Source organism: Amphiura filiformis, chromosome 13 (assembly GCF_039555335.1).
Source record: "Amphiura filiformis chromosome 13, Afil_fr2py, whole genome shotgun sequence".
Taxonomy (NCBI): Eukaryota; Metazoa; Echinodermata; class Ophiuroidea; order Amphilepidida; family Amphiuridae; genus Amphiura; species Amphiura filiformis.
This window is the reverse complement of record NC_092640.1, coordinates 8,085,284-8,097,302: the sequence shown is the minus strand read 5'-3', so window position 1 is coordinate 8,097,302 and position 12,019 is coordinate 8,085,284. Positions and strand designations below refer to the sequence as shown.

The 12,019-nt window shown below is 38.0% G+C and overlaps 1 long non-coding RNA gene across 1 annotated transcript; it reads right to left on the bottom strand.

Annotated features, from left to right (window-relative positions):
* Nucleotides 1–7,124: 7,124 nt before the first annotated feature.
* LOC140167946 (uncharacterized) lies at nucleotides 7,125–11,514 on the bottom strand. The gene is made up of 3 exons (XR_011861097.1): nucleotides 10,970–11,514; nucleotides 10,230–10,348; nucleotides 7,125–8,827 (listed from the first exon to the last, which is right to left on the bottom strand). It is a non-coding gene; the product is annotated as an uncharacterized lncRNA (long non-coding RNA).
* Nucleotides 11,515–12,019: the final 505 nt, after the last annotated feature.

Below are 12,019 nucleotides of genomic sequence, written 5' to 3'. Positions count from 1 at the left end.
ATAAATGTAGATAAGATCTTATCTACCATTTCCATGCTATAGCACGCAATGCCTAGTTACCCCGGCTACGACATGTAATTTTAAGAGTTATTGGTACATTTTAAGCACATCGTATCCGGTACCGGTATGGTTTTTGGACAGATGTAAAATATAATGATTTTCATAAATATATACAGGGTGTCCCTGAAAAACTGCATCGTCGGAAACTTAAATTGTTTAGGTATTTTAATGCCACAACTAAACCGACGTGGTTCAGGAAAAAAATCAGCTATCATGTATACTTTTGAATTTTGACCACACCGTTCTTGAAATATAAGTATTTTACAGAACTCCCTCATTTTAAAACCGTTTTACGAATTTAAATATCAATCGATGATCTGTATTCGGAGTGCTAATCACTGCGCATCATGCACCAGCGCATTCATGCGTCTATTGTCATTGATAGATGTTGACTCCCTGGAACGGATTGAAAATTAGATAGTTCCATACAATTCTTTTTTTTTTAAAACGTAGAGGTCAATTGTCTGGTCTCTTGCGTTCCAATCTGATAACCCAGAAGAAGCTTGCAGCAACATCACCACTATCATCAGTGATGCCATGGAGTTTTTCATACCAGCTTTATGAAAATCAAGAAGACTGGAGACAAAGTATGGGTTGATGACCTTTGCAAACGAGCAGCAACCAAGAAGCGCTGATTATTCAGGAAGCTGGAAAAGAATAACACCAAGAAATACAATGATAAGTTTACAAAAGCTACAAAGGGGTATATTCGTGCAGAGATGGTAGCCAGAAAGAGCTATAACACTAAGTTGAGGAAAGAACATCAGATGGCAGCCTCAGCAGCAAGAAATGGTGGAACACTGTTAACACCTTAGCTTGTAAGTCCACCAGAGTTGATACGTCAAAATACAAAGCTGACAAATTCTGCCAAACCTTTGCCGCTAAATATCAGCTTGCTAGTGCAGCAGAAGCTGCTCATGAATTTCAGCATTCAGCAACGTACCAGAGACAACGTACTCAATGGAAAAGATAGCCTTCAAGGTCAAAGCTATACGGAATCTGCAACCAGATAAATAAGTTCTTGACTTGTGCCACTCCTCATATGGACTATTGTTCACTCTAGCAGTTATAAGTTTGCCCATACCACAGGCATTAATGTAAAAGAGTAAAAAATGCATATTTAAGGTTTTTCTGTACTGTTTTCATTAAAGCATTTTAGAGCATTTTATTTAAAGGCACCCCATGAATGTCGCAAAAATCGCTTGCACCCCTCTCGGCTTGCCAAAAATTCATTTCCCCTTTTCGGTTCGCCAAAAATGTCGTCCCTCAATTTTACCCTCCTACCAGGGCTCATAATTATTGCACAGCCCCTCAAACATTTATATATTTCTATTGGACTTGCTTCGGCTGCATTAACTCGGAAGGGGACGTGACAATACAAATTGCACTAAAATTGTGAGTTAAGTGAGATGTTTTATGTTTAGGGGAGTAATTTAGTACCAGTTTCAACGAAATCTGACCATAAATTTGACCTCTGAGTATGAAATATTTGACACAATTATGACCTATTCGACGTTATAACCCCTAAACTAAGGACATCGTAGAACAATATTATGACAATTAATACGTTTTTAGTGCTAACGATGAAGAGAAACAACGTGAGATATATTACAACATAATAGGACCAATTTTGAGTTTTGGTCCCACTATGATATTCGACTCATCGTGGAAAACATATGGGGCATTATAGAAAAATGGAACCAATTCTAGTTTTATTATTTGAGGTGTAAGAATGCCAAAACAAAATAACACCCCAAACAAACAGCACCATATACAAACTGGACCACGCGATGTCGCTCTCTCATTTTTACAAACACCATATTGTTTTATGTTTACGCCCCCCCCCCATCCCTTGCGCTCATTTTAGTGATAAAATTGGTACCCCAGCGGAGGACCGGCCGTCAAAGATGACCATAGAGGGGGTGGTGGTGGTGAAACCACATTGGTTTTTACAGTAAAATCAATGATTTTCATTTAACTGTTGTAAAATTATTCCAAATACCCGGGGTCCAAATGACGTTTATAATTGAAAATTAGGGGGATTCCCCCGTAGTCCGTGTTACAAAATGGCTCTGTAGTTCTTGGGTTAACTTCGCCAAGCCAATATCACGACACAATTGATGCGTAAAATTAATAAAGTGTCAACACCAAATCACCATACATCAATGATTGGGCCATGGTTTAATTTGGTTGTAAGTAGGTTTGTATGTTGCTAGTACTAATCGATTGTGTTTCCATGACAAAACCATAATGCATCAGTGCATCTCTAATGAAACACTTACACATTACGTTTCAATACCTGGAGAGAATTGATCAAAAATTGAATTCCCTTCTGAAGTTCGTATTTGTCAATGAGTTGACCAGATCACAAGGATGACATTATAGCTAGAGTCAGTATAAACACAAAATAATATTACATTGTGTGGTATTTGGCTCCCAGGAAGTGAGTTTTACCTGATGCAATTTGTGGTTAAATGTTGATAATTCACTACATGAGTTATTACCGTCGATTTGGTTGAAAATGGTAACAAAACGTAATGAGGGCATTAAGAGACCTGTACCCTTTTCCCACCCACATCCTACTCACACCTGCATGCTGATGTTTTAATATGTGGCAATATCCATTTATGCTTTATATGTGCAACATTTTTCATCTTTTATCTTGCATTATTTGATTGTTTGTATTTGTAATTTTGTAATATTTTGATGTCTTTTAATTAATGTAAAAATTGCTCAATTTGGCCTTAGGGCCACGATGCTTTAAAAAAAAAATTCAAATCAAATGAAATGAAATGAAATGTTAGTGTCGAGCATGAGTGTGATCGGAGGTGTACCGGTACAGCATATTTTGCCGACGGAAATATTTTGTGAATTGTAGACCCAATTTGTTTCAGCCAGGACGGCGATCAGGAATCTAAAAAGACCATTTTTTTAAAAATTAGTAACTACTATAACATTAACTATAGGTCTATTATGTAACAACAGCATAATTTATATAGTAACACATTAACGTTTTATGTTACTCTAGCAATTTGCCGACAATCACACCTAGCTTTGACTACGTTTGCCGACAATCACATGGTTTTGACGACAACATTCATTTTTGCCGACAAATTTGCACCCCATACCCACCTCTAGCGACGGCCGTGATGTTATAGAGGCAGGGAATACAGTTACTAAACTGGAATTTTCAGTGACTCAAGACAAGCAGTATGCTATTTATGATAAGAAAAGAGGTACCGCTAGAATGTGGCTCATTTCTTAACATATATAATAAAGCACTTTTCTTGAATCACTGAAATTTCAGTTAAGTAATTGGATTCCTTGCCCCTATAATATACATAACTTTTGTTACCAGTGTGTAGTTATGTTTTGAGAAAAATGCAAAATTAGTCACAAAATTTCTCAAGGGGTGTAATACCACCTTAAATATGCCAATAATAGAAAGGGCATACGAGTATAACATACACATGCCGAATTCTTTCCAATTGTACAAGCCTAGTGCCGTATCCGCCTTCAAAGGTATTGACAATGAATTATTTATCATGAGGGCGTTAGGTAAAAAATCCAATTGTCAGCGCTTTGAAGCTGCGACACGATTTTTCAAATCAAATTATTTTGTGTTGAATTGTGATTTTGTTACACATGGATAATAATAGTGATCATACGTTGAATCAAAACGACCAATGGCCACGATTATTTAGACACGGCCAATAAACTTATTTAGAATTAGCCACATTTAACATTAACATCCCTTCCTGATAAATTCATGAAAACCCTCTGGCCTAAGTAAAATCGTATATCATGGCTGTAAATTTTGTCACAGGACAAGCCGATGCTTATTATATATTTATTCCAGAAAACATTTACTATATAAGACAGAACGATACACCAGGAAATTGTATTCCAAAATAAAATTTTCCACAATATCTTGTTTCACACCACCACATTGGGTTCGTATATTTTAATGCACTCGGTGTTTCTACCGTCCCGACTCAAACGATTCTAGAAGTTTTTCTCACAAGCCCCGCCTACTTTCCCTGCCTTCTCGGCAACCCGGAAGTAACTTTTTCCATTGGTTTGTGTGGTGCAAAATGAGGAAAATACCAATATTTGGCAACGAATTACAGGAATTCCAGTCATAGATCTCGACTGAAAATGGATACATTAGGTAAGTAACACTTTCATTTATGTCATATAAAAAAATTGTAGGAGATCTATGACCAGTTTGGTAGATAATCGAGTTGAAATGTGGGCATGTTTTTGGCATGGTCTAGGTGGGAATAACAGGTTCGTACATGTAAACTCAATGGGAATCTCTTACGACTAGGCTAAAATACAACAATATTTTGTAAATTTTCCTCGTAAAGAAAAGATCGGTCAAGGAAACCTATATGAATATGTTGTCAATACTTCACTTGACCCAAATATATGATTTATTTTTGTAATGAGAGAATCGCACATGGAATTTTAGAGGATTTTGATAGCAGTTCCGCACCGTAGAAAAGCTGCTCTGTCATGAGCCGGAAATTCCATCATGAGCCTAGATCCTGATTTGTTTTGCCAATTGAAGCTTCTAATGTTGGCTGAATGTTTTTGATGATATCATGAAAGTCAATCTGTGACAAGATGTAATTTTGCTACGGAAAGTGCTATGACAAAACGATTTTCAGTTTTGGCTTTCTTTATAATCAAGGAGTTTAATTTGATATAAAATGATGCAGTGTTTGATGGCAAAATTTGACTGAATTCACCTTTCAGGGGGATGTAATTTTCTTCGGCAGGGGGTCATGAATATGTCGGTGACTGAAGTCAATTTTTTATGACCCCCCTCCATCGCGGATCGCGGGCTAAAATTTTTACGACCCCCCTATCGTGGGTCAAAAAATTTTAGGACCCCCCCTTCTGTCAAAATTTTAGAGCGGAGTACACGAAACGCGTTAAATTTTTGACCATAAGCGTAAAGAAGGCGCACGGAGAGCGCAAAAATCTTGCATTGTATAAAGATTGTGTGCACATTTTGTTCAAAAAAGTGTAAGAAAAGTTACACCAGTCGCCAGCCCTTAATAATTCTATAACCCCCCTATTTTGATTGCTACAAAAATTATAACCCCCCTATTTTTGGTCTTAAAATTCTATGACCCCCCAGTATATTCATGACCCCCCCTTCTGAAGAAAATGATAGCCCCCTTATACCTATAAGGGGCTCAGCTGTGCAATAATTATGAGCCCTGGAAGGAGGGTAAAATTGGGGGGCAAGCAAGCGATCCGAGGGGGGGGGCAAGCAATTTTGGCACACATTCATGGGGTGCCTTTTAAATAAAATGCTCTAAAAAGGCTTAGGAAAACAGTATGGAAACGCTGAAATATGCAATTTTCATGCTCGCTGTGCTCGCAACATATCTAGACCTTTTAAGGTTTGCAAATTGGGATCCCAAAAAATTTGGCATGTGTTGGGGGCAAAGATTTTTGGCAGGCCAAAAGAGGGAGGAAAGCGATTATTTTGCAGGCTGAGAGGGGGGGCAAGCTATTTTTGGTGGGTCGTTCGGACATTTTATTACCCCCGATAATTATTGCACAGCCCCTAATATGGCACATAAATGAACCCTGTGGTGTGCAACCGATGGTGGAGGGGGGCTTGGCGGCACCAGTGGCAACCCTACACTTTCATTGCAATCAAGGGAACAGCTAGCTGGGGTAAATCTGCCACCACCGCCAAGGGGGGGGGAGGCTGGGGAATACAGATGCATGTGCTCATTTGGGGGAAGTGGGTGGGCAAGGATTTCAAACCAAGCCGCTGTAACAGCCCTATGCGGGGGATTGTGCCATTGTCCCAGCTTTACCCTGACAAATTTTCTAAAATCCTCTTTTTCTTTTTCAGGCCTACTAAAAGGTCAGAGCTACACTGTACAAGTAACAACCAACTGCCAGACACCATTAACCAATGCCACTGTGAGCCATTTCATGTCACATTTTGCAGCGGAGGCAGATGGAAGTCATGGAACAAATGAAATATTAAAAAGGACTGAAATAATGACCGGATTCAGAAACGCACTTCAATCTCACTAATTGAAGAACAATACTTGTGTTGAAAGTCGGGACTCATAAATTAGGTGTAACAGAATGTGTGAAAATTTATTAAGATCTATTAGAAATATTCAATCCAATAGATTAGAATTCAATCTAATTCAATTTTAATATATGGGATTAAAATTGCTTAGATTGATTTTAACCCCTTAGATTAAAAACAAATTAGATGTATTCAAATTAGATTTTTAAAAATCCATCCAGATGGTTGTTAGATTAAAAATCAAATAAGATTGAATTCTAGATTGAATATTTCTAATAGATTAGATCCAATTTTGGATTTGTCCCAGATCACAATCACTTAGAGGGATATGCTGAATTGTATTATAAAAATAAAGACTGCACAAAAAGTAACGCAGCTGTTATAAACATGCCTGTAGCGTTTGAACTAATAATTGTGTTCACAATATTTCAACATAGAAAGAAGGATGATTTATTTACGCGCATTTTGATACCCCATTAGTCCAATCTCGTTCAATAATAACAACACAGCAGTGTTTTTAAAGAAAAATACCCGAATTGAAAGTTGCGGTTATTTGTATTGATATGAAGTCATTGATTGAAACCATTGATTGCTGTAAATGGCAACTTTTAAATTTGTGGTTTTTCTTTAAAAGCACTATGTACTGTGTTATCAGTATTGAACGACATTTCACAAATGGGTTATCAAAATGGGCGTAAATAAATCATCCTTCTTTCTATGTAGAAATATTGTGGAAACGATTACTAGTTCTGAACTTATAGGCATATTTCAGCTGTGTTACTTTTTGTGCATACTTTTTATTGGATATCTTCCATCGCACAATAGAGGATACATGTAGTAAAAAAATCCCCATCATTTATTATCTATTAAGTAGGTGTGTTCAACTGTTTTGGTTTGTTGGACTTCCTTCTTCATACTTTTTAATGAAAAAATAGTGCTTTTATTTTTTCACTTCCTTACAGATCTCAAAATAAATTAAAACAATGATCAAAGCTACATATTCACCATGCATTTTTGTTTATTTCATGAACTCTTGTCTTTCTAATAATTATGTACCAGAGAAATAGGTGTAAAAATACATTTAGTAATGAAGTATGAGATAATGAGTGCAAAAAAGACCATTTATTTACAGTCTATTGGCAGCCACTAGTCTTTTGAGAAGGCTTTTGTTCAGACCTTCATTTGGGGGGACCCTTTGTCAAGGCCATTTGGCACCACTTGTCAAGAGGAATGAAGAACACCTTGAAGTTAACAAAGATCAGGGGCACAAAGGCCAAAACTGAAAAACTGCAGGCAATGGCCCTGACTGAAATTCGAGTCCAGCTTGTGTGTTAATATGGTGCCTTCACAAAAGACTACATTGTAGCATTGACTGACATCGGCTAGTCTTTCCTGAAGGCTTTGGGTGTGAATGCATTGATGCACAGTCACAGCTTTCATGAAAGAAACAGTGTCTGCCAATAATAAACTATGAACACTTACACTCCTTTAAAAGCATTTATAAGTCAAGGGTTTACATGTAGGACCTTCTTTTCTTTTAGTTTTATGTTAAGGGTTTACATGTAGGGTCTTCTTTTATTTATTTAATAAATAACAGACATTAACAAGGCCTTATTTGCAATAGCTGCCAAGTGTCATATTTTAGATAAATTATCAAAATGTCTATGGGGCAGCTATTGCAGTTAGGCCTTCTGGTCCTAAACCCTTGATTAGTGGACTGGATACTCATCATATTTACGGGGATGAAGGTAAACCAGTAGCAGCTACTAAACAATTTGGTCTACAATTACTCTATCCTGCATCCGCTAATCCTAAGGTGCGCTAGTCATAAATGTCACTAGTCCAAGAAAAAATGGTCGCTAGTCCTAATGGCTGCAGATTTTCCATTGCTAAGGTCTTGTAAACCTTATTTATTTTTGGACTTGTGAACCATTTCCTATTTTTTCGGACTAGCGATCCGTATTTTTGGACTAGGGAACCTTGGCTATACATTGGTTCCCCTCAAGTTCAGTAGTGACGTAGGTGCATATTTTAGTGGGCGCCGTATTGAATCGTGTGCGTATAGTTAATTGTGTAGCAAAAAAAGGGTGGTTCGTGTGGCGCAGCCATGAAAAGACATTGACGTCACTGCTGAATTTGAGGCAAACCAAAGAAAAGTGCCTAGAACATTTCCAATAATTTCATGCAACTTTTACAGCCTGTAAGGAACTATGCATTACGATTACATGATGTCAGAGTCATTTGTTGAGGTCCTTATTATTTTAATAATTGGAGCAAACATTTACTAGTTAGTTTATGCACCACATAAATTACTATGCAAGTATTTAAGTTCTCATCAAATGTTCACCCTCCAGAAAAGATTTTCTTCAAAAATTTAATTGTTGACATAATGTTGGGAAAGTTTTCAATGCATGCGAGTGATAGCCCTACTACGGCCTTTTGACTGTGGTGGTCCAAAACCATGCTATATCGTAAAACCTGGCTATATCCAGAGAACTGCTAAACCCAGACTGCTAATTCCCCCTTTTGGGTGGAGTGGTTAGTGGGTTTTAGCAGTTCTCGGATATAGTGTGTTTAAAAAGCCCTATAGTACGGCTAGCGAGTGATGCGACAGATAACAGATGCCAGCTGTTGACTTCCAAACCATCATCCTCTTTGTCTTTCACGAAACCAGTATCCTCAGTAGTACTGCTGCACCTGGAAATTGGAATAAAATAAAATAATAGCCAATGATTAATTATTACACATTATTATCAGGATTATGGTATCTAGGCTGTTTGGGTGCCTTAAGGGGGTACTACACACCTGCCCAATTTTGTGCCTATTTATGCATTTTTCTCAAAAATTATAGGGCATTGGGGACAAGTAAGATATGTATATTATAGGGGCAAGGACTACAACTACTGCACTGGAAATTTTATATCAGCACAGACAACAGTTGTGGAGTTACAGTCAAAAATGAGGGAAAACCAATATTTGATCAAAAAATCAATAACTACTTTGCTTTGAGTTGCTGAATTTTCAGTACAGTAGTTGGGAGTCCTTGCCCCTATACATATCTTACTTGTCACCAATGTGCTATAATTTTTGCGAAAAATGCAAAAAATAAGCACAAAATTGGCCAGGGTGTAGTACTCCTTAAAGCCTTAACCCTAACACCAGTAAAAACCACAAAATACCACGATGAAAAATTCATAACATGCATGCATCCCAGGGTCTGCGATGACGCAATCAACCGAAGTGTGATATGCTCACAGAAGCAGCAATAGCCCGAGCAGCTACCGGTCCGCGATCGTTCGCTTGGCATGCGAGGGGTCAAAGGTTCGAATCCCGGGGTGCCAAGTCAAAATTCTTCTTCTTCTTGAAAAATTCGGATCTTCTCTGACTTCCGATACCAAAAAGCATGGGTCAGTGTTAGGGTTAAAAAAGATGTATTTTTCCGTCCAGATTAGAGTGTCCTTTAATGTACTATCTTTTTAAATTTTTAGATTTTCCTTCCAAAATGATAAATTATTGTAGCAGAGTCATGATATGCTATTTCAATAGGTGTGAGGTCAAAGGTCATAAAGTCAAAAGTAGTCACTTGCAATCATTTTGCAATTTTAATTTTTTTTATGAACTGTGAGAGCGGAGACAGATTTAAAGCACTAATCTGTAATTTACTAAGTCTACTAGTCGTGCATAGTTTCATGGGCATAGCCATCTTTTTTAGTAAGGAGGGCAAAATAAAACTTAGGTGGTACACAAAAAACTCTGCATTGCAAAAAAAGTTGCATCATACAATTATACATAGAGAGGTTGTATGTCTTTGAGCTTCTAAAAAGGGCTTTATTGGGACGTAGCACGCAAAAATTTCGTATTTTACACTATTTTCGGTCATGATCAGGTTAATTTCGGTAGAAAAGGGTTCCTTGTCCCTTTTCTTGTCTTTTGCCCTTCTGATTTTCTCTTTTATTTTTTTGTCAGAGGGGCACTTTCATTTCATATATACCTGTCGTGCCTGAGAATTAAATATAGGAACACATAGGAATAAGGTATTGGCATTTTGTGTGGTGTGCTGCACCCCCTTGGCTACAACTTTGTAAATGAAATTACTTACATCCTCCTCAATAAGGAAAGCTGTGCTGTTCGGTTGCAGGTGCTTTGCTTCAGCGTGTGTTTATAGTTCAGATTTTTGGAAGATATGCCTTGCAGAATGGACCTTTCGTGTGCCAGTTTCTGGAAAGACAATACAGTATGACATTGTAATTAAAGCCATTGTAACATTTGCTAAGGGAAAGCCCTGAATATTTTTCAAAATTCTGTTTTTACACGATTGCTTTGTAAACATATAGTAGGCCTACATACTCTGCAAAAATCAAGACTTTATGTTTGCTCACTTGCTGTGGGTTGGGATTGAGACTGAAGATGAAGTCAAAATCATATTTTCCTATAGACTAATCAAATTTCACGCATTCCTGCACCTTAATGGCGGCCATAGCCAAGACGGGGACCAAACTATCTCACCTAAAATGTGAAATGATGCGCCCTTGAAGGATATTTTAAACTGCATTCTACCACCCGTGTTACACGCAGACAAAAGAATGATGACAGTTTACAACACAAAAGAATCTCACATCAAATTTTAAGCCGGTTTAATCCACCCAATTGGGCACTCACAACACCTGTTTGGTGCATGCAGGGACCCTAATATAATGGCCGACCAAATCCTGACCATGACTTGGCTCGTTGGATTCGTCTATACTATAGCGAATCCTCACTGCCAGTTAAAATTAATGTTGTGTCGTTTAGTTTTACTTGTGCATTAAAAAAATTAATGAGTTATAAAAAGAAACTCACCTTGCAGAGTCGAGGTACAAACAACACACCCAACATACTCAGCCAGGAGAACGGTATACACATACACGACATACACTGTATTGCAATGATCATGAATGTACAGTCATGACAGTGCATGAACAACAGATCTGTGTGATGCAGTGGTGAATGGGACAAATCTCGTCATGTTTTCGTGTAGTCCGAGGTGCTTTGACGATAACACTCCGATCGCCAGGCAATCTACGTGTAGTAGGCCAGTGGGACAACGAAAACGCTACGTGAACGAGCTAGTTTTCGTGGTATATTCGATGTCCGTGGCCTTAAACTGTCCTTATCCATCATGTCATTTGCTTCTCTAAATATTCAGTGAATTGAATACTAATATTACTATTGCAAACTAGTCCAAGCACGTCGCTAAAATGAGGCAAATAATTCGATTTTCGCAACTGGATACTTCTGTCAGTGTTATGACTGTCGCAAAAACAGCTGATCGAGGTCAGAGGTGAAATCTGTCAATCAAACTACTTTCGCGCATGCGCAAATGGCACACCTGAACTTAGGGAAATATTTTGCCGAAGGCATTGAGGTGGTGTGATCTTGTTTCATCTTGTACTGGTCACTGTTATTTTCAGGAGCGTAGCCAGGATTTTAGTGAGAGAGGGCAAGGCACATTTTCCTCCCCATTAGTATTTTTTGTCCTATTTTACCATAGGTATTTGAGGAGAAACCTATGATTTACCCATAGTCACAGGACACTTTGCTCTTTGTCGTCCCCAATTTAGCCCTGACAAATTCATTGTGTCAGTTTGCCCGCTCCCTGGCTACGCCCATGATTGTCGTTGCTGTTGCATCTGTTGCTGCTGCTAGTGTTTTGTTTAATTTTTCAATTTAAAATTCACAACCAATTTTGAAATCCTGCACGACAGGTGTTTTATTATATATTCATGGGACTCAGCTTGGCAGGTGATTTCTGAAGTCCATCGTGTGTTTTCACCTGTTCCGTGTTTCAGGAGGATCACCATAACACAATGTTTTGCACGTAATAAAAGTTGCCAAGGATTAATATCATTA